The sequence below is a fragment of the Pleurodeles waltl genome, chromosome 9 (assembly GCF_031143425.1).
Source record: "Pleurodeles waltl isolate 20211129_DDA chromosome 9, aPleWal1.hap1.20221129, whole genome shotgun sequence".
Taxonomy (NCBI): Eukaryota; Metazoa; Chordata; class Amphibia; order Caudata; family Salamandridae; genus Pleurodeles; species Pleurodeles waltl.
In genome coordinates this window covers 66,313,842-66,336,776 of record NC_090448.1, presented here as the reverse complement: position 1 = coordinate 66,336,776, position 22,935 = coordinate 66,313,842, and the positions used below count along the sequence as shown (strand labels likewise).

At 42.4% G+C, this 22,935-nt stretch overlaps 1 long non-coding RNA gene across 4 annotated transcripts in view; it reads left to right on the top strand.

Annotated features, from left to right (window-relative positions):
- Positions 1-18,070, top strand: part of LOC138258577 (uncharacterized) — a 150,910-nt gene extending 132,840 nt beyond the window's left edge. Inside the window, exons 4-6 of one of the 4 annotated variants that reach the window (XR_011198431.1) lie at positions 9,418-9,484; positions 14,652-14,831; positions 16,619-18,070. This is a non-coding gene — a long non-coding RNA (uncharacterized lncRNA). Of the gene's footprint in view, positions 1-9,417; positions 9,490-14,651; positions 14,832-16,618 lie in introns of all 4 variants that reach the window. The other 3 variants (XR_011198429.1, XR_011198430.1, XR_011198433.1) reach the window with 3 other exon arrangements.
- Positions 18,071-22,935: the final 4,865 nt, after the last annotated feature.

Sequence of the window (22,935 nt, the reverse complement as noted above, 5' to 3'; positions counted from 1 at the left end):
TCAAACAGCTCTTAAGCACTTTTAAAGTGATTTTCTTTGTTTGCTGGTTTACGTGCGAAATTTCAAAGGGTATATATTACAAATGTTCCTGTTTTTCTATTTTTGTTTGTTTTACTGGCAGGAACTTAAAAATATAGGTAGAATAACCAGGAGGCAACACTACTTACAATTGCTGCCTCTTTATCGCCCTTTTGCAGGTACTTTTTAATCAATGGTTTTCCCTTTATTAGTGTTTTCATTTTGTTCTTTTCATTCTATTTTTGCTGCCTTCACACTCTTGTTTAAGTTTAAAGTTTGATGAGATAAAAATGCCTCTGTCCCTAAATATGAGTGCCAGTACTCATCAACATCAACCTGTACAAATTAAGCATTGAAAGCACTTTATTTCGGAGAGAGCAGTGTGCACACCTATCTATACCTATATATATAACTACATCAGTAACAGTGCATCCATTATTAATTATTATTATTATTATTATTATTATTATTATTATGCTATATTTGTAGAGCACATGGCTACCCAAAAGGGTTTCCCACCTCTGAGCTGTCATACGGACCTATAGACACAATACACCTGGGTTAGAACTGCCTGTGTTTCAGCTTCCTAGGTAAAAGGAGTTCCAAATCTTTAGAATTACGCGAAAGAAGGCGCAGTCCCCTTGCCGACCTTTCCTGATTCAAGGAATTGTATCAAGGTCCAAGTTACTGGACCACAATCCCTGGTTGGGTGTGTATGGTGACACCAGAGAGTTCAGATAACTGGGACCTGAGTTGGAGACACACTTATGAGCATAAAAAAGTGCCTTGAAATGAACTCAACATTCAATTGGTAGTCAGTGAAGTTCTCAAAGCAAACTAGCTGTAGAATGAAATTTGGGGGGGGGGGGGTGTAATAGCTGTCTTGCTGCCGTATTTTGCACAATCTGGAGTCATCTGATCAAACTGTTCTTGACTCCCAGATTAAGAATATTTCCATACTCCAGCCTTGAAATAAGTAAGGCTTGGACTATGGTTCCTTGTGCAGGATAAGAGATACATCTCACAATTTTCTTAAGATACTGTACAATGCCAAAGCATGTGGCTGCAACCTTAGTAACTTGATGACTCACGGATAAGCTTTCATCAAGCCATACTCCCAGATTCTTGACTACGGACACAGGGGTGGAAACTGCACACATTGTCACAGGCCACAGATGAGGGCCCCACATGTGAGAAAGGTTGCCCACCAATAATACCTCAGTCCTATCTCCGTTTAGCTGGAGAAAATTGGTATTCATCCACCTCGACACTTGCATGAGGCAGCTATTCATGGTCTTTCCACTGTGAGTTTCTTGAGATGACGAGGATACATTAATTTGAGTGTTGTCAGCATATGAGAGGAGAGTAAGACCACAATTCTCCACAATGTCTGCCAAAGGTCTTTCTTATATACAGGTTTAACAGAGTTGGACTGAGAGTGGAACCTTGTGGGACCCCAGAAGGTAGTGGGTGTGGCTTTGAATGATACTGCTACAAGGGAATTTGAAAGACCTGACATTCCAGGAAAGAAGCAAACCATGATAAAGCCATATCTGGTACTCCCATGGCCTCTAATCTTTGAAGTAGGATTGTGTGCTTGACTGTATTAAAGGCAGCACTGAGATCCAAGAGAATCAGTGCTGCTGTGCCTCCATTATGAAGCTGTTGCTTAAGATAATCCGTCACAGAAAGTAGGGCTGATTCTGTACCATGGCCTGCCCTAAATCCTGATTGAGAATGGTGCAGCAGGCCATTAAGTTCCATATACTTCATAAGCTGTTTATTTATGTGCTTTTCCAGTACTTTATATAGAATGGGCAGAAGAGATATTGGCCAATAATTAGACTAAGATTAGGCTTTTTTTTAAATAAAGGATTGACCATAGCATGGTCTAACCTTTGGCCTTTGGATCAATGCCTTCCAAAAGTGATACGTTTTAAATTTAGGTAAGCAGTTCTATTAATTTGGTTTCAAATGTACTCAATATTGAGTGGGGGCAAGAGTCGGGATGTGAACCTGACTTGATGGTGGTAAGAAGGTATACAAAAGTTGGACAGTCCAATAAATGTAGTGATCTCAAAGAGTAGGACCCAGCGGAATGTCCCAACTGAGAAAAAGTTTCCAGTGTGGGGAGAAAGAAGGCCTGGATATATGCCACTTTCTTTGAGAAGAATGTGGCTAGCTCCTCACACTGAGTTTCGGAAACAGGGACAGCTAGGGTTGTGTTCCTCGGTCCAATAATGACTTTAGCACTTGAACAAGTTTTTAGGATAGTTTTGACACACACTATTTTTATCCAACAAAAAGGAAGCTCTAGCTGCTTGACATTTTTTGTGGTATTCTTTTAAGGCCAACTTTGATTTTACTTTATCCTGAATACAATATGCTTTGTGACAGGTTCTTTCAAGAACTTTGCAGGTTATTTTGCTCTCTCTCAAATCATCATTGAACCAAGGGGCTGGTGGAAGGGTTCTAGTTTGCTGTTTAGCCGTGATAGGGAAAAGAGCGTCCAGTGCAGACCTAATCCAGGTGTCAATTCTGGATGCCTTAGCAATTTACTGAGTTATTTAATAATGGGCAGTTATCTTCTAGCATAGAATTAAAGGCAGAGACATTAAGGCCCATATATATACTTTTTTTGCTCTGCATTTGCATTATTTTCTGATGCAAAAGCGCTGTAAACGTTCAAAATATAATTGTATTTTGTAAGTTTGAGCCGCTTTTAGGTCTAAAAAATGACGCAAATGTGGCTAAAAAAAAACATAAATATGGGCCTAAGTTCCAACCAAGTTCTGCTAAGGAGGACCGCACTGTACTGCTCTAGCAGGGCGTGCACCCGGAATGGCAAGTGAAAAGGCGACTGCAAAATGATCTGACCAAGATATGAGTTGAGTCCTTGTAAAAGATACTTAAGATATGTCAAAGACACTGGGCTCCATAAACTTTGAGCTTATCCACAACTCAGCAGCCAGCTCAGTTCTCAGATTTTCATGCTGAGAGTGTGTTTCAAACCATCTCATGAAATATTTTTGGCTTGTATACATAAGAGGATCACCTTTTAAAGCAGCTCCATCTGCTACAGGTTGCATGACTTAACGCATGCATTGACAATGCATGTCTTTACCACACATTGATTACCACAAAATGCTTTTAGCACACATGCTTTTACAATGAAAGGTAAGTGCATATAAGGTAAGTGATATATTACCTAGTGGCGGTCGCTACTAGGTAGTTATAGTTAGGACCGTGTTTCCATCGAAATTTTTTTTTGACTTGCCTATATCTTTGGCGCTGTGTCACGAATCTTCACTAAATCTTTCGGGGTGATCCATCAAGCAGGGGCCAAGAAAAAGGAGTCAAAAAAGTTGCGTTTCAAATGTCAATTCCCATAGGACCTTTGAACACAACTACAGCCCGAACCACTGGATGGAATTACACCAAATTTGGCACGCAGGTTGTTCTTTTGCTTATTTGGTGTAGTAGTAAATCCATTGAGTAGTATTTGAGAAATTTGTATATCTCTGGCTGTGATGACTTTGTGATTATTTCACGAATATTTTGTGAAATTCACGAATTGTCATGAATGCGCGTGCAAAAAGAAACGCTGTAATTAGGTGACTGCATGTTGCAGCCACCATTTTATTTCACGGGACACAGTCCCCAGGGGTGAAAATCCTAATTGAAAGTGGCAGAAGGAGTCAGGGTGAAGGTACCCTGACCCTAGTGGTGTGATATAGGTGTGTTTTAGGGGCAAATTATGGGTTTAAAATAATTTTGCGTCACCATGTGCGATATTCGTGAAGATTCACACATTTTCACTAACTTTTCGCAAAATATTCACGAATGTGAAAAATTTGAAGAAAAAAACACGGACACATTCATACACTAATTCATTCACTCATACATGCGCTCAGAGACTCATGCTCCCACTCGCACACCCACTCAGACACTCATACATCCACTCAGACCCACTCATAGACTCGCACACCCACTTTCAGACCCACTCAGACACTCACGTGCACTCACAGATCCACTGTGAGAGACAGGCCCTGTGTCCAACCTACACTACGCACGGCCAAAGGCCGTGTGTGGCTCAGGGGTTGGATGGCTATAACGGCTTGGCTCCAAGGCCTGGCTGCAGGCCTTGAGACCAATCCCCGCTGCGCACGCCAAAGGCCTTGCGCAGGGGGGTTGGAATAACATATAGTAATTAAAATTGCTTTACGTTTAAAAAAACATAGAAATTCACTGAAAACAACTAAGGTTACTGGGACATTATAGTTAGGTTCTGAATTTACTCGTACAAAACCATAGAAATTCAGCAGTTATAGTTAGAGTTCTTTCAAGTAACTATAACTCGTGCCCTAAGTTAATTATGACTCGCGCCTTCGCCATGCACAACTAAGTACTCCACATATTATATCATTGATGACATCTTCTATGGCATCTTTGATATTATCACTGCAACATTTGCAATTAAGTTATTGATAAGAAAACTGCATGGCAAGTGCACAATTTATAATTACCGTAGGGCTCAAGTTATAGTTACTTGAAAGAATTATAACTATAACTGCTGAATTTCTGTGGGTTTGTACGAGTAAATTCAGAACCTAACTATAACGTCACTGTAACCTTTATTACTTTGGCGGTCATTCTGACCTTGGCGGACGGCGGAGGCCGTCCGCCAAGGTACCGCCGTCAGAACACCGCACCGCGGTCGAAAGACCGCGGCGGTGATTCTGACATTTGCCCTGGGCTGGCGGGCGGCCGCCAAAAGGCCGCCCGCCAGCCCAGGGCAAATCAACCTTCCCACTAGGATGCCGGCTCAGAATTGAGCCGGCGGAGTGGGAAGGTGCGATGGGTGCAGTTGCACCCGTCGCGTATTTCAGTGTCTGCAAAGCAGACACTGAAATACTTTGCGGGGCCCTCTTACGGGGGCCCCTGCAGTGCCCATGCCATTGGCATGGGCACTGCAGGGGCCCCCAGGGGCCCCGCGGCACCCCCTACCGCCATCCTGTTCATGGCGGGAGAGCCGCCATGAACAGGATGGCGGTAGGGGGTGTCTGAATCCCCATGGCGGCGGAGCGCGCTCCGCCGCCATGCAGGATTCAGACGGGCAGCGGAAAGTCGGCGGTACCCCGCCGGCTTTCCGCTTCTGGCCGCGGCTGTACCGCCGCGGTCAGAATGCCCGGCGGAGCACCGCCAGCCTGTTGGCGGTGCTACCGCCAACCTCCGCCCTGGCGGTAATTACCGCCAGGGTGAGAATGAGGCCCTTTATGTTAATCCAACCCCTATTCCTCGTCACTCGGACCCAGTGGCAAAGGTGCGCTTACAGCCGAGAAACCGGTGAATATAAAGACCATTCTCCAAAGTTTAGAGATGTGCACTCCGGTGCATTGGGGTGCTGTGTCTCTAAACTAATATATATACACACACACACACACACACACACATATATATAGGTGTGCAAATAATTTGTGAATTCTAACATTCTCGTGCAGAAATCTGATTGGCTGCCAACACTTCAACAAGGAAGAGTTGGCAGCCATTTTGGCTCAGCCAAATCCCCAAACAAAGATAAAAAATAAAGAAAAGGGAACAGGGAATAAATACCATGACCCCCAAGCCTTGACGCTGGGGTCCCCATGGGACCCTGCCAAGGTAAAAAAGCATTTTTTAAACAAAATTTGCCACACATTTGTGCTGAATTTGTGGCAACAACATTTTTAAAAAAACAAGAACAGTCTCCTGCGCTTGTTTAGAACAAATCCCCCGGGCGGGCCAGGTCCCGGGGCATGCTGATGTGTAAAAAAAAAAGGAGGGGGGCACAGGCATAGGTTTGGGTGCTTATAGGGGGGTAGGCCACAGGGCCTGGCCACAGGCCAGTCCTTACGGCCAACCCCTGCTGTGCACAGCCAAAGGTTGTGCGTTGTGCAGGGGTTTGTTGCTTATAAGGGGTTGGCCGCAGGGCCTGAGAAATTCAACAGCTATAGTTATGGTGGGCTGAAGTAACTATAAGTCAAGCCCTAAGGTAACTATAACTTGCACTCTTGCCATGCACTGCTAATTACCTCTCATATTACAACACTCATGACATCTTTGATAACACCTTTCATAATATCAATGTAACATTTGCATTAAAATTATTGAGGACAAAACTGTGCATGACAGGGGCACGAGTTATGGTTACCTTAGGGCACAAGTTATAGTTACTTGAGCTGCTGCGACAAACCCCCAGCAGGCTGCCAAACCCACGCCATGCACAGCCTTTGGCGTGCGCAACGTAAGGTTGGCCTTTGAGCTCCAGGAACCCCATCCCCTGGGGAAAAAAACATATATATTGAGAGAAGGCTCAACCCCGGCCATTAATAGGCCCGGGGACCCCATTCCCTGAGGCCAGTCCTGATAAAAAGGGATGAGGGGTTGTGTGGCCCCCTTTCCAAGGTTTAAAAAGCCCCAGGGTACCCTAGTCCCTGGGGTCACATACAGTTGAACAGGGGAGTAGGATGTGCAACCCAAGCTTTAATAGGCCTCAGGGATACTTCCCCTGGGGCCAAATACAATAAAAATGGGAAGGAGCCTCGCACTTTTCCCCCTCTTCAAATCATCTTTGGACCCTGGGTCCCCATCCCTGGGGCCAAAATCTAAGTGGAGGGGTTGCTTGCAGTCCCTCCCCCCCCCCCAGAGTTTTATTAAGCCCCAGGAACCCTATCTCCTGGCTCATTTGGTGAGCTTATCACTGTGACATCACCACGTCTTTCACGCCACGACTGTTACATGTAGAGCATTGTTAGCGCATCGGAGCCTTAATAAGTAAACTGACAAGGGTACGCAATCAGGTCGATTAACCTTTGGACCGCGTTTGGAGACGTCTCAGCATATATATACCCTTTTACCAGCATCAATCAATAAGTCAATGAACATTTAGTAATAACCAATCAATAATCAATAAAACAATCAATGGAAGTCAATAATCGAACACACCATGACCTTTCAGTCATGAAGAACCACACCAATTTAATTAGGAGTTAGAACATTTATTTCCCTATTGTTAACAATCTAATATCATGTAGGTAAATCTCATTAGCAATAAAACACATTACAATCAATACATGGATTATATACGTTCAGATTATGATGCATATCATTAATATGAATCAGCTTAGCAAAGTCTCATTAGTACATGAATCAACAAAGCAAGAACTCAGTCATTTGTCTATTTGCATATGATCTCAGTAAACACCTCAACTAACCACGAATTAGCATGTTGGGCTTCATGCAAAGCAATTTAGCAACACAAATTTAGAAAACATCTGAACTAAGGCCTCTATCAAAATTAGCAGTTGGTACCCAGAAAGGAAAGGCAAACAGACAATCACAATTTGCATTGGATAGTTACCAATCCAACAGATCAGCAAGCAGCGTCAGTCTTCGTCCTCAGGACATCAGTCGATCAACCAGGCAGAGATAGGACGGGGCAAAGTCTTTAGAATTAAGGCAAAGCAAAGTCTCTTTCAAGACGCATAAGATAACATAACTAGGGAATGATCACTTTCCTCAAATAGAGGAGAAGTTAGCATCGGGCAAGAATGGGGTAGAGGATGGGTCAAAGTATCAGGACAAACGCTGGAAGAATAATGGAAAAGTGGCTGAGGAAAAGCTTCTGGAGAATGACAAAAAGGGAATGGGCTAGAAGAACAAACAAGAATGGCTGCCTCTCTCCTTGTGCACAGCAGTTAGATTAAAACTGTCAAACTATTCCCTAATTTCCTATTGGATAAGTTTTGGTGCAATGATATGTCTGTCCAATAATTCGCAAACATCTTACTAGAACCTTCGACAGTTCACAGTTCCCATGTCACGGATTGGTCCATTTTATTGACGTCTTCAACGGTTGGAATGTCAGGTAACAAATGTTGCAGTTTGTACTCCAGTCAGTGTCTTCATTGTCTTCTCTTAGTACGGTTAACCTTGCACCTGTTACGAATTACACTGTTGCATTTAGCAAGAACATCGCCTTCTAGCAAGCCGGTTCACATGAGAAAAGAATTCTACTATGGTTACAAACACATAGGTTCTGGAAAAGTACAGCTTTGTGTCCTTAAGGAAAAAACAGCAATAAACCAGTTAGGAATACAATTCAAATATGAGGCTAGGCAGCTAGGCCAAAGCCCTTGCTAAGTTAGGCCTTTATTAATATAAATCAAACTCTTAACATGAAACCTTAATTATGATATACTACTAGAAAATTAAAACATATTGCATAACATTTCAACATTAATAAGCAATTTAATTAGTCTTCGTATATATTGGTAACCACTCTCCGTGGACACATTTCAAATGCGTGCATTATTTTTCTACGTTAAACACATTTTCTAAGCAGCTTCATCACACAATATATGTAAGCTTCGTATTAATATTTCTTGTTAAAACACACGCGTCAACAGCATCTATATTCTGATTTTGTGTTTGCATAGTGCAGTAAGACAATGAGAAGATGCAGCTCTTCAGGGCTACGAGAGGCATTCACCGTCCTACTGAGATTCTTCAAAACACATATTTTATTTTGAATCCTGATTAGTGATATGTTTTACATTTACTGTATGATGTAATAAATTTTTTTACCAAAAGCAACACATTTTTTTTCCTAAACACGCCTTTGAATTAAGCGAACTCAACTGGACAAGAATTTGCTGTTAGAGTTTTGGAAGGCAGCCGAATGAAAATGTACCTTAAATATTTTCTTTTCTTTTTTCTGCATCTTTGCTCTTCTTTCTTCTCACCTCAAAACATCCAAATGCACTGATGCCATGAGATAGAAAAGTTAGGGCCTTATTGACATTATAACTTATTCATTCCAGAAAGCATTGTTTTCCCACCATTGATGTCAATTTGAAAAAGATTTTAGGCATGATTGTATTTTTTTCTGGATATTTGACATAAAATTAAATCCGTTTCTTGGTAGTCTGAGGCCAGAAGTGGACCAGGGAGACTCCCTTTGTCTTATCTTTATCTATAACATAAATGTAAAGCCCGTCGAGCTCATCAGACAGTCTGGTGGCTCGCGCAGCGGAGCACAGATGATGGTTTACTTTAGGCCTCAATGAAACCAATTACGAGTGAAATTGTCTGCTCACCCCCATGAAGAATGTATGAAGCGAGAGTCGCGCGAGAGAAGACTGAAGCTAATAGGTTATTGAGCCATCATTGTCTTAAATGACGAATCGTTCCCTGATCTCGGCCATTCATTAACCAATTGAGTTCGCAAACTGCTTCCAATCACACCTGTAATGCACCTTGATTGGTTACATGTGAAATGTGATGAGACAGCGAGAGGCCGCCTCTGACGTGGGCATTTGACGTTTATGCCCTTTCTGAAAGTTTTTTTTTTTTTTTTAGATATTCATATACTCAGACCCGGCGATGGCCATTTGTGGTTAATCTAAGTGTCCGCTTCTTGGAGGAGGTAAGGTGAGCTCAAATGTGAATACAGCCTTCCAATATGTATTTAAAAGTTCCTTATTTCTGCAAGAATAGGTAAAAAATCGATGTATTTTTAAAGTGAAACCTTTTCACAAAATCAAAGGGGTGTCATAATGATATAAACTGAGACACCTGCATTCAATTGTATCTCACTATGAACCAAAACAAAACATACAAGCAAGGCTTTTTCACTTCTCCAATAAAAACTACCGTGACTGTAAAGGAAACTCACAGATTTGTCAAATTTAGGTAGGAGAGTTTATGGTATTATTTCCTATGGTTTGTTTTTTCTCTGGTTTGAGGCATGCTAAGATAATCATGACCGACGAACGGTGGCCCTGATTAATCAAAAGTTTTGTCCTGGCTTATGGTTGTTACAAGACTGTCTTCAGGATGTCTCAAGCCAGGACAAAACGTTCTATAAATCTGGGCAGCATCTCTTGCTTGTGTTGGTGCCCTGTCAGCCATTGAGGACAGTGGTTAATTTGTGGCGGGTTGGCCCCCAAAGCACTTTTTATAACATATTTGATTAGCATTTCAATCTGTTTGACTCTGAGAATTTTTTCAAGAAAATGAAACATAACACAATTCTATGTCCATATCCTTTCCAAATGGCATTCCATCAGCATAGCACAGGATGGTACAGTGCCCCAATATTGCTAGTGACTCCATTTCCCCTGAGAAGACTGGCTCCAAATTTTATCTCCCTCCCATGGCACCCCCGGCACAAGCACTTTTCTAAAGGGACCAGGAATCTTTGGATCTTTCTGTGGGCCGCTTGCCTTTAAAAAAAAATCTGGACTGATTTCCCGTGGTCAGTTTGAACCAGCATTAATTAGTGCAACCCACCAGCACACATTGATGGCCATCCCCTTCTTTTTTTTTTATAGTTCAGCCAACTTTGGAATTCACCCTACTGTGTAAGGAAGGGGCAGTCATGCAAGCGCAGAGTTGGGTGTTGGGGACTAGTCTTTGAGCCTATCCCACCCAGCCAACTATGTAGTTCTTAATTTGCAGCAGTGTTGGCAGAGGCGTGCCGCTGGCACTTATTTCTTAACACTGGAACATTTTTATGACATTCCTCCACATGGTGGTACTGTCTGTCTAATTGTAAATCAGCACATAAGCAGAGTATTTAAGAATTCAATAAACAATTCAATGACTAGCACCAGTACACCCACGCTGTTCTTGCTTCTTTGGGGAAACCGAATTAGTCCAAATTCTCACATTTGTAGCAGTGTGATTTTTTTTGCATGAAGCATTGATACTGGCATTACTCAGCGTTATAAGGGACAGTGCATGGGGCAAGCTGCAGTGGTGTCCTGAGAAATACCTTGTGCCCTGGCACTAAACAACTTGCATAGGCTGCTGCTGACATTGTGGGAAAGTTATTAAACCCCTGCTGAACGTCAGCTTTGAAGATCCAACACAGTGAGCTAGAAACATACTCCCTGCAGGGCGGTTGCCAGCTCACTGGGTACATACTATATGATATCAGCTCTTCACCGTGTTAAAGCCAACCATACTGTGTGAAACACAGTGGCACAGTGTGAGTTGGCAGGTCTTAGTCTTAGTCAGTCCTATCCAAGCACTGGAAATTCTCTTCTCAAAGTCCATAAACTGACTCCTTCCACCAAAAGATAAATCCTGCTCATGTCCTGTAATTTCAAGCCATATAAATAGATCTGTCTTGGCCAAAACCTGAGAAAAAAAGTAAAGCGAGGGGAAACTAGAATGGTGATGAGGAAGATTAGATAGTGTAGTAATGAAGACAACTGGCAAGTCACCGGATCATTATCTTGTTGTCAGTCTTCCTAATCCCAGACTTTACAGACTGAGGATGTACCCAAGATAGCCAATGGAACACAGGGTGAGTGTAGAAGAACAAGCAGTATACATGCATGATGTGAAAAATTGGGTTCAATGAACATTGATAAACACACATTGCTTTACAGCCATACAAAGGACAAAAACCAAGCCCCAAAGTCAGCAGAAAGATTAATTGCTGACTGCAATTATTCATGAAAAGTGAGTGTCTGGCAAAGCCCAAGTTGCAGCATTACAAACATCCGTCAAAGGTCTTCCCTGTAAAAATTTCTCAGGATTAGAAAGACCTATCATGGACCTTCCCTAAATAGGATTGTGCAAACGGCTTGCCATAGCTTGCTAGGCCCAAGGAGTGATCAGCTCAACCTAAGGGCCATGGGTAGCAGTCGTAGACTTCTTATCCTTTTTTGCAAGGCCATAGGTAACAACAAGCATTTGTAATGCAACGGGTCTCGCAGTTGCTCGAGTTTGACCTATTAACGTTGTAAACTCCTAACTGGACTTTTCTTTCCACATAAAATGAAAGAAGAAAAACTAGCTCAATCCTGCTATGTAAAACCCAGCTCCATTGTGCTGCGTGGAAAATAAAAAAAAAGTAGTGCAGAAAGCAGGCTGAAAGCAAGGAGCTTGGTATTTTTTCAGTAGTTGGCCGGTGTGCTCAAGGAGGGCTAAACACCAGAAAAGCATGACGTATGCATGCCCTTCACTAATGAAATCAAGCAGATTTTGAAAGGCAAGCCCACGAACCAATGAAAGTGACAGACATGATATGGGCATCGTTAAAAGCCCAAAGACAGATTACAACAGGGACGGAGCGCTTGTGAGCTCGACCCTAAAAATGTCATGATGCAAAGGGACATTATGGAGTGCATTCATCTGTCCCCTTGACCTCCGTCAATGCCCAACAACCACATTTTCTCAAAGTGGAAGCTGATTGATGCAACAATCTTTGAGCTGTCGGTATCCGATCAAAAGGCTGCTACCACAATGCCAAACACAGACCACTGATACATATCCTTGTTAGTTGCAAGGAAAGGCTATTAATCCTTATACGCCCACTTTCCTTGCAAAATGAAATGAGCTGCAGTGTGGATACTGAGAGCCACAACTCCATTTGCAACTTATCATGTAATTTGTTACATTGAAATTGAGAGTGTTGCAATTTCTGTGCACCACAGTCTTTGCAAGCGCAAAACCCTTTGAGGCAGCAGGTCCTGTATATTTTTATCCGATCTACCAAAATCTACCAAATGTATCCCATTAATCCATTGAAGTAATGAAATATAGATACCTCCAGGGTCAATGTGACTGGGTTCATATAAATCTATCCTATTAAAAGTGCTTTAACTGTGGTTTTCTAAATTTTTAATGTTAAACTTGTACAAGTATAGTCTCTGTGTGTTTACAAAGCCTCTTTATTGAAATTGTTTGGGTGAACTGAGTCAGCTTTAGACCCGAAACGAATGAGGCAGAATTTGACGCACTGCAGCTGCAGAGCCCAAATGATGAGGATGGACATCTACGCCCCCCATGTAGGGACTTTTTTATTTCCATACTACTTACTTGCTTTAGTTCATTAATTTTTTTGTTTTAAGAAAAGGGTTAATCTGTATGAAAGTTGATACAAATAGTGATGGCACAGCATCCAAACAAGGACTGGCGCTGACCTGCGTAGGGACTGACTGAATTGTGCACAATTACTTCCCATAAAAGAAAGGTTAATGTAATATAAAGGAGAAGTCACGGATCGGAGCGACTGGAAAGAGGAGCTCAGAATTAGGGGACAAGAGGTTGTAGAAAGAAGTGAACATGAAGAGTCAGGTGGGTGCATGGCACAAGGAACACAATAGCGGTGCGGAGAAGTGCAGCCAAGAATAGGATGGGCAGGCCCACTGGAATTATGCAGCACAAGTACCAGATTACGCGACAGGACTATCTATATTATGCAGCGGAAATAAGCACGTTTTGAGAAAGCATTACTTTAATCTTCTCTCATTTTTACAGAGATTTACGCTGTCTGGGCAAATATTTCCCCTTTAGTACCAGTTTAACACCCAGATAAAGCAGTAAGCAAATGGAAGGAGTCCAGTCTGCCTCTACAAACGGTCTTCCACATGTCTCAGAATTTAGTTAATTTTCATCCATTTAATCTAGGAACACTTTTTTCATTGAAATCTGCCGATTAGGCAGCGGATGATGTGGCAAATGCGGTAAATGTGTAATACAAAAACGGTGACGCAGCAAAATCGTACAATTCCAGTGGCCCTCATGATGGGTGAAGTCAATAGACAATTTGAGAGGAAGGGGAAAGCAACAACAGAGCAGAATAAAGTGTGTGTACGAGAAAAGATGAGAGGAAAGTAGCAAGGGTGGAATGAAACACATTAGGAAGTTTATATTGGAGAAGGGAATCTGGGATCCTGGATAATGAACAAGGAAAAGAAGCGACTGGAGAAAAGAAGACACTGAGAAGACGCATGCCTAAATAGGATAAATAAAGTGAAAAATGAGGAGACTTATTTAAACAAGTGAGATCACGCTGCGAAAATAGAGAAAGAGTAGTCAACAAACCTGACGGGAAACAGCGAGCCTCGCATGTTTTCTGTACTTGGTCGCTGCGCTCAAGAAGGGCTAACTACTGGAAAAGGAATGACGTATGCGTACCTTCCACTAATGAAAGCAAGCAGATTTTAACAGGCAAGCCCACGAACCAATGAAAGACACTGAGAAGACGTGGACGGGGCTCCAAGCCCTTTTCTAATTCCTAAAGCGTCTCGCAAGCGATACGCATGCGTAAGCGCATGCAACGCAGGCTCAACCGTAAAATAGGAAATTAGCAGGATCAGACAGGATGTTCATTCCACTGGAAGTTCCTCTGTTGGGCTGGACACCTTGGAAGCTGGTTTTGAAAACCCAAGGTGGCCCCTGTAATGATATTTGTGTTTTGACCACTGACTCCACGTTGCACTTAGCGTAGCAGCACACCGTCACATTAGTGACCATCAAATTAATTTTTCATATTACCTTATTTTAGAATTACCAGCTACCACGTTAAAAGCTGCAAGTATTTTTCCACATTATACAATGTGCTCATGTTTTTATTCTGCATGTTTGTGTGTTCTTTCTCGCCAAGGGCTTGGGCTGATAAGAATGTACTTGGACGGCAGGGAACGGTTTTGTTTTGATAGAGGGCACCTGGGGATTTTGGCCAATTCCTGACGTGTTCTTTTCAAAGCTGACCTAAAGTAACCAGCATTTTTTGAATAATAAACTGATGCAGTGAGAAGGAGTTTCTAGAATTCTCCTCTCTTGTTTGTTCAAAGTATAAGAGGACGAGACCAGATAGACTGGGGAGTGACTCAGATTTCGGACACGCTCAGGACGCTGCAGTGTGTCATCCTTTCCGTGAGGATAATTAATCTCTCTCTCTACGATCGATTCTGGGATCCGGCCATCTGATGCTGATTAGGAGGGAGATGAAGCAGATTTGCCCTTGCCTCATGGTGATGCATTTTTTAATTCATTATTTGCTTTGCATTGTGATATAGATACATATATTTGCTGTGTATATTGCAGTGGGGAATCATTTGTACGTTTTCATTTCATTGCTGTGACCATTTTTAAATGTGTACTTTCAGCATGCTAATCTCCCTTCCGACCCCTGCAAAGTAAATAAATGTCTTCTTCAGACTAAGAAGCTCATTCCAGAGATTATTGTCAGTGCATGAGTGTTTCAGCTCGGTCATTAGTGAAGCAAAACATTTTGTCGTAGTCGGGCAGTCTAAAGGGAGGTTGGAGGATGATAGTGTATGATTTAAAAGTGAAAATATGTGTGGCAGAGTGTCAAAGGAAGCACCGCAAACCTTTTCTGGAAATGCATGTGAATTTAAAATGCCTTATGATGTCTTGGCAAATGTATTTTCTTGTTTATGAAAACTTTCAACATTTTGGGATGGGTGCTTGGCTAAAACTGAGTTATTTACTGTTCTTATATGTTTAAAAAGGTGCTTTTTGAATGAAATGATGACCCTTTTGTTCTTAGCAGGAGGGTTTGGATACTTTTATCTGCTTACAGAAAAATCCAAGAGAGATGTAAGCAGTTAGAATATGAGAATAAGAAATTAGAGAAACAACTTGATGACACAATAAATATTGTAACTATGCTGTCTTGTCAGAATAAGTTATTACAAGATAAGGCTGATATCTACTAAGCTGTCGCAGGGAAAGCAGGTTTTTCACATTCCAGTAATGAGGAGGATAAAAAAGGTGGGGGCCAGTGTGAGCTACATGAGCAGAACATAGTTCATGCTCAGCTAATATTGAGACGAAAAATACAGAGTAGCCCACAGAAATTGGCAGGAGTTGAAATGAATTCTTTAAAAAATTACACCCAGCAAGAAGTTAAGGATGTTAACGATATATTCACTGAGCTTTTGCAGAGGAGAATGTGGCCAGGACATAGAGAGATGTTGCTACAGGTAAAAGAAAAGGTTTTGGAGTTTGCTACTCCTCATACTAAGTAAGAGATAGAGCGATTCATGGGATTGTTTGATTTTTGGAGACAGCATGACCCTCATCTAAGTAAAATCTTAACACTTTGGTACAAAGTGACAAGAAAAAAACATGAGTTTGAATGGGATGAAGTGCTTTTGATTTGGCAAAAGAAGCAATTCAACAGGCTTTAGACTTGTGGACAGTGCAGGAAGGAGATATTGTGTTGCATTTAACTATCCAGGAACAATATGCAGATTGGAGCAGGTGGCAAAAGCAGAGACGAATAGGAGTGTCCCTGGGGTTCTGGACTAAAAAATGATCTGATGGGACCCTGAAAACTGGAGAAAACATTTAAATGAAGCCCTCCAGATTCTGAATAACAGACCATTACAAAATGTTAAAACTCTCGTGATACACCCAAATGTGGCCACCAACACCATTGTGTACTGGGAAATAAAATCCAGAGCTTCAGCTCCTTACAGAGCCACACCAGAATCTGCAGATCTTGACCTACATGCTTACAAAACTGCCCAACTTGTCATAAGTCAAGTGTATGGAGGATTGGTGAGGAAGAGGACTGCCCCAGCCCTTCTGACAGTACAAGGAAAGGGAGGTCTTGGTTTAACTGTGGTAAGGTGTAGGTGGAATCCCCAAATGGCCCTCCAGAACCTGCAGAAAGTATAGCCAAGGGCCCTAATAATGTCCTGCTGATCATAAAACTAGTAAAGAAAAATGGGAGCACATTTCAGCTGACAAACGTTATTTGCAGGAAAGATCATACTTGTTTCTTTTACAGATCATACTACGGCGTGCCTCTGACCCTGAGTGTGCTGTGGGGTCTCCCATTGGGCGTGTGCGTATGGGTCGGGAGGGACAGCACCCCCAAGCTGAACCTGATTGATCAATCATGTTGCGCAGCATCCGTGCTGCAATACCTATGAATCCATTTGGCGCAAGCTGTGCTTCACAGATCAAAGTTCTACATGGGAATAATGCAGAGTACCATGGATGTCCTGTCAACCTGTTTGATTGCAATTCTAATGAAACCAACAACATGGCTTGTTATCACCTGGTGACTGCTGCCAGTCACATTAAACATGTTTAAGTTGGCAGACTATTCTTGTATGGGAACCTCATTTGTACCTACATTCCAGCAAACATTACAAGTGGACCGTGTACCTTTACATGATTAGGACTCATGATGTTTCCATCTAACTTTATACCAACTTGTTATCCTAGAGACACGATTCAATTAAGTTAAGACTGTGATTCAGTTATTATCCCAATCAGAATATATAAGCTTAAATCTTTCCATTGTAGTTGTGCCTGGTTTAGCTATTCATATATGAATGATTAATAAGTTAGCATGTCTAATTGTTAAAAAATATTCAATTGCTCTATAGTGATTGCCCTTATAAATTAATTATGTTGCTGTGTACAATACATACTTCATTTGCTTGTAATGTTAAACAAAAAAAAGAGAAGTTGATTTTAGGACTATAGGTTATATGAGTCATTGGTCAAAAGGGTGAAGTGTAATGATATTTGTGTTTTGACCACTGACTCCATGTTGCACTTAGCCTAGCAGCACACCGTCACAATAGTGACCGCCAACTTCATTTCTCCTATTGACTTTATTTTAGCATAAGCCACCGCCACGTTAAAAGCTGCAAGTATTTTTCCCGTTGTACAATGTGCTCATGGTTTTATTCTGCATGTTTGTGTGTTCTTTCTCACCAAGGGCTTAGGCTGATAAGAATTTACTAGGACAGGAGGGAACAGTTTTGTTTTGAAAGAGGGCACCTTGGGATTTTGGCCAATTCCCAACGTGTTCTTTTCGAAGCTGACCTAAAGTAACTAGCATTTTTTTAATAATAAACGTATGCAGTGAGAGGGAGTTTCTAGAATTCTCCTCTCTTGTTTGTTCAAAGTATAAGAGGCCAAGACCAGATAGACCGGAGAGTGACTCAGATCTCGGACATGCTCAGGACGCAGATGTGTGCCATCCTTTCCGTGAGGATAATTGATCTCTCTCTCACCACAATCGATTCTGGGATCTGATACTGATTAAGAGGGAGATGAAGCAGATTTGCCCTTGCCTCATGATGATGCATTTTTTAATTCATTATTTGCTTTGCATTGTAATATAGATACATATATTAGCTGTGTATATTGCAGTGGGCAATCATTTGTACATGTTTTCATTTCATTGCTGTGACCATTTTTAAATGTGTACTTTCAGCATGCTAATCCCCTTTACAAACCTTGTGAAGTGAATTAATAAATGTCTTCTTTAGACTAAGAAGCACATTCCAGAGAATTTTGTGCAATAGTGAAGCAAAACAGCCCCTGGTGCATCTGTCACTATCTGCAGTTCCCTGAGCTTAACTGCAACAGGCAAGGGGAGGCTCAAAGGAAAGAGAAAGAGAAGGAATGGAGGAAGTTAGAGGGAAAGCAATCAGGGAGGAAGAAGGGAGAGGGGGGAGAAAAGGAGAGGAAGTGAATGGATGGTTGGAAAGAGAGAGATTGCGAGGAGATAAAGAGTGCAGACTGGTTTAAGGCTTTTTCCCAGGGCTGTTTTTTGTTCCCTGGTCTGGCCCTGGGAATCACACTGTCGAAAAGGAGAGGTCCTGGGCACATAAATATAAAGTCCAGATAGAGGGACCACTATTGCAGACCTTGTACTTTTACACACATTACCCTACAAAGAGTGCTAGCCATGTTCTGCTGGAACACAGTCATGGACCCTTCTTTGACTGATGTAAAATTCATGTATAACAATAGCCACATGTGACTAACCTTTACCTTAAATAAGCATAACTTCTGTCAGCAGACAAAAGGAACAGGAAGTATGGAGGGCGTAGTACCAATTTATCAGTATGCTGGAGGGAGGGGTTTATAGACTATGATTCAAGTACAGACATTTTTAGTGCTTGAACAGGTAAAACCTGGGGTAGGAGGCTGGCCTCACTATATAAGGACTAGGAGGAGGAAGACGGATGAGGAGACACTGCCCATGATTGCCCTGGGCATAACCAAATAATGTGTACATTCATGATAATTATCCTTACCCGGTACTCCTGCACAAAAGTATTGTCGGCATGCTTATCCACAACCTCTGTTACAGACTATCAGAGGAAGCCCTGGAAATGCACCATAATAGAATGAAAGTATATTAAATACTGCATAAAGTTACTAATTGAATGATTTCTCTTGGACTATTTACTACTGTTGGATAAAGTGAAGAAGCTGCCCATGTGAAGTAAAACTAGGACACAAAAAAACAAAAAAATGCATGTTGCAGTAAAATAAATCACAAAGACTGAATGCCAGCATCCATCTGGGTGCAATTCCATAACTAATAACCAGTCTCGTGAGGCAAAGCACTTCCTATAATGAGACGTCATAGGGTTTCCATTCATTTGAACCCAATGTTGGAACTGCACTCCGAGTCTACCATTGCTACTCCTTGCTTGCATGTCTGCCCACCCACTGTTAAAGTCAAGAAGACATGGAGTCCTCTGGGATGTCAGGGACTAAACTAACACGCCCATTTCTCTGTAGTGGTGAACCAGCATGGGGTGCTAACCAGACAGAGGTCATTACAGGTCTGGACATGGTGCTGTTGGGCTCTTGGATGAGGTGTGTCCAGGAGACTTCAACACAGCACTGGGCACATGAATTAAATATCCTGGCCATTTTTAAGTTCAATACATTTCTAGCAGTATGGAGGAAATTGCAATGGCTTCTCCATAACTTTAAGTGGAATTATCTCTTTATCTACTAGTTTGTTTAGCTCTCTCTCGTATTATAATTTATTGGCGTTAGGATAGTGGGTTGGCTTCAAGATATCCGAGCACTATCTGCAAACAGCAATGTATTAAAATTTCTGCTGGGTGGTATGCCCTGCTAATTGTATAATTGATGCACAATAAGGTAAGAAATTTGCCTTGTGATTGCCATCTTTTCTTTTTAAACGACCTTTCTCGGGGGAATAATTTGAAGAAAATTAACATCATCCATTTTCAGCAGGCAGTTGACATGCCCATTACTTGGTGGTGCCAGTGGTGGAAGGGGTGGTGAACTCATAAGAAAAATTCAGGACGCCTGGTCTCTTTTGTTTTTTTTACACATTTAGCACTGCTGGCTCTCTCTGAGGTTTAACACCAGGAAGATCTGGTAGTAAAGTGAGTGAGCCATTGGCTGTATGTTTCTTGCATATTTTCCGAACTCCATGGGTCACTGTCTGCTGGAACATCTCTGCCAGGTAAAGTAATGCTTTAAAATCCAATACGGAGGTCAGTCCCACAATGAAGCTCCCTCCTCCTTACCAGAAGATTGCAGTGAGTTAATCAATATATCCATCTCCAGGGTTTATTGCCAGCTGGGCTGTTCAATTTGGCATCTGTGCAACCTCCTCCTCTCAGTTGTGAGGGCTGAAGGTTTTGAGTCCTTCATCGTATTGATCTTGGAAGAACCCAACGAGAGGCGTAACAAACCTTGATGGTGCCCCCTCCACAGTATATAGACAGGCTCCCTCTCCGGACTCACTCAGGAGATCTCAGGCTAGTGTACTGTGCCGAGGGGGGACCCCTGGTGCTCGGGCCCCCCACACCGCAGAGGCTGTGGGGGCCTATGTTACACCACTGAACCCAATCCTTAGAGAATGTCAGAGTAGGGGAAGTGGTAAAATACAAGGGTAGGATTATAACAAATAGATCACTCTCCCGGCACAAATGCACAACACAAAACTTCAGTTTGATTTATATTTCATGTTAGAATGTGTTTCTTTAATCAAACTTCTGAGGCCTTTTATAAAAAACCAATCTGTAGGTTTTGGTATTTTGAAATGCAAATAATAATTTGAGGTAACATTGAGTGGGATATTGATACCCCACCACCAACTTCTAGGACCAAGTACTTCATTTAGGGTTTGATGGATAGTGAACTCTGTCATAAATGCAACGGAGTACCCTGTCTGCCAGTTTCTCAGTCCTACTGCCTCACTTAGAGATAGGCAGACCATAAGGTTTCTGTTGATGGAACCCCCATTGGCTATGTCGCTGGAAAGCTTCATCCGATGGTTTGACAGAGTAGTGCACATCGGAGGAAGGGCATTACACCACCCACTCTATCTAGGGTAGACAATGTAATGTCCTTGATTTCCATCCCTCATTGATAGGTAAAACCTGGTGGCAAGGGATGGAACAGAACAAATATGCCCCGCTCCCTCATACACACAGTTAAAGCAAACTCCCAGGGTGTGGTGTCATTAGTATTTTGTTTTTCCGAAACAAGCTCCCAAAGCTTTAGGAGTTTGTTTATAAAAAACTAAAAAAAAGTTAAACATTTTGATGAATAGCCATCAAAACCTAGGGTGGGTATCTACCTAACTTTTTGGACCTTGAAATAAATAGGTGCGATGGCAGTTCACCTTTGAGGTACAGAGATGACAGAGTACCATCAGGATGGCAGCGGTAAAGTCCTCCGCCATCCGATCAAACACTAGTCCGTCCACCAAAGCATAAATTGTGTCTCAAGCTCACACACAAGTAATATTGCACTGTGGCAACATTTTCCCTTGCACCCATAACTGATCTGTCTTGAAGGTTTCTCCGGCAGGACATGTCAATCCTCCCCTGGTCTTCTATCTCAGTTAGACTCCAGATTCTTTGAGGTAGGTTATAACCGAGGTGCATTCCCTGTGAAATTGCAATGTTTGTGTCAGGGGAAGTGCATGCAGGGCAGTAAACTACACAGCCTATGGCCAGAAGAGCAATAAATCAAAGGTGATTAACAAGTTTCTGTTGCCTTGTTAAATTAAAATTGGTCTAATGTGACTTTGATGTGGGTCCCAGGCTGGCTAGAGGAAAGGGATGGCAACCTTTGCCATCTAGCTCTAAGCATAGGATACTCACACTGCGGTGTCTTCATTATCTGGGAGGGCTGTGATCTGGTGGTGTCACAGGTGGCCCGACTTGATCCTGTGACATTTTAGAACTTCAGAAACTTTGAGTAGCAGGAAAAAAAACAATGGGGCATATTTACACAGAAGTGGCGCAATGTGGCCCGGCGTCATAATTGGCAGCGCCATGTTGTGCCACTTCTAAAATGCAGGGATGCACCGTATTTACACAATTAGAAGCGCTGGTGCTAAATTTAGCTGCCAGCGCCAATGCAGGCACCCTTGCACCATAGTGCAAGGGTATCTGCGTTGAAGGGAATTATTGTTTATGTGCAGGAAGGAACACCTTCCTGCACATAAACAATCATTCATGATGTTTTTTGCTCTTTCTGTGTGTGCTGCAGAATGCAGAACATATAGAAAAAGCAAAAATGAGGAGAAATAAAAGTATTTCTTCTTGTTGTGCCATGCTAACGCCACCTTTGGAGTTGAGTTAGTTTTTGGCGCTGCCACAGATTTACGAATTCTTGTAAATGTGGGGCAGTGTCAAAAGCAATGTGTGTTGTGGAGAAACGCCCACAGCAACACCCTTGCACGCTCCTCTGCCGCAGAAAACTGCATCGGAGGGGCTCACATTTACAAGGCAGCGTTAAGCCACAAAAAGTGGCTTAGCGCCACCTTGTAAGTTTGGCGCAGTGCACAGCGCCACTGGAGTGTCACAAAAAGTGACGCTCTGGTGGCACTAGGGGCATATAAATATGCCCCAATGTCCTCAGAAAATCTCTGTCAGCGCTCGTAGGGGCATATTTACAATAAAGTGGTGCATGGGTCCCAATGCGCCACTTTTCTTGCATCGCCACTGCCCCACCTAATGACACCATGGTTGCACTGTATTTACAACACGGCGCACCATGGCAGTCATTAGGACAATAGCATCACATTTTTTATGCTATTGTAGCGCTTTGCTGTACTAGCATCAAAAATGTTGACACGAGTGCAGCAGAGCACAGTGAGGCCCATTGATTAAAATGGGTGCGTCATTTTGACGCCTGCTCTGAGCAGGCGTTAAAAATGATGGAAAATATGGTGCAGTGAAATATTGTAAATTTCACTGCGCCATTTTTTCAGACCTTCGTGCGTCACAATGCCCCCTTTGCATACATTATGCCTGGCGCAGGCATAATGTGGTGCAAAGGTTTACAAAGTGG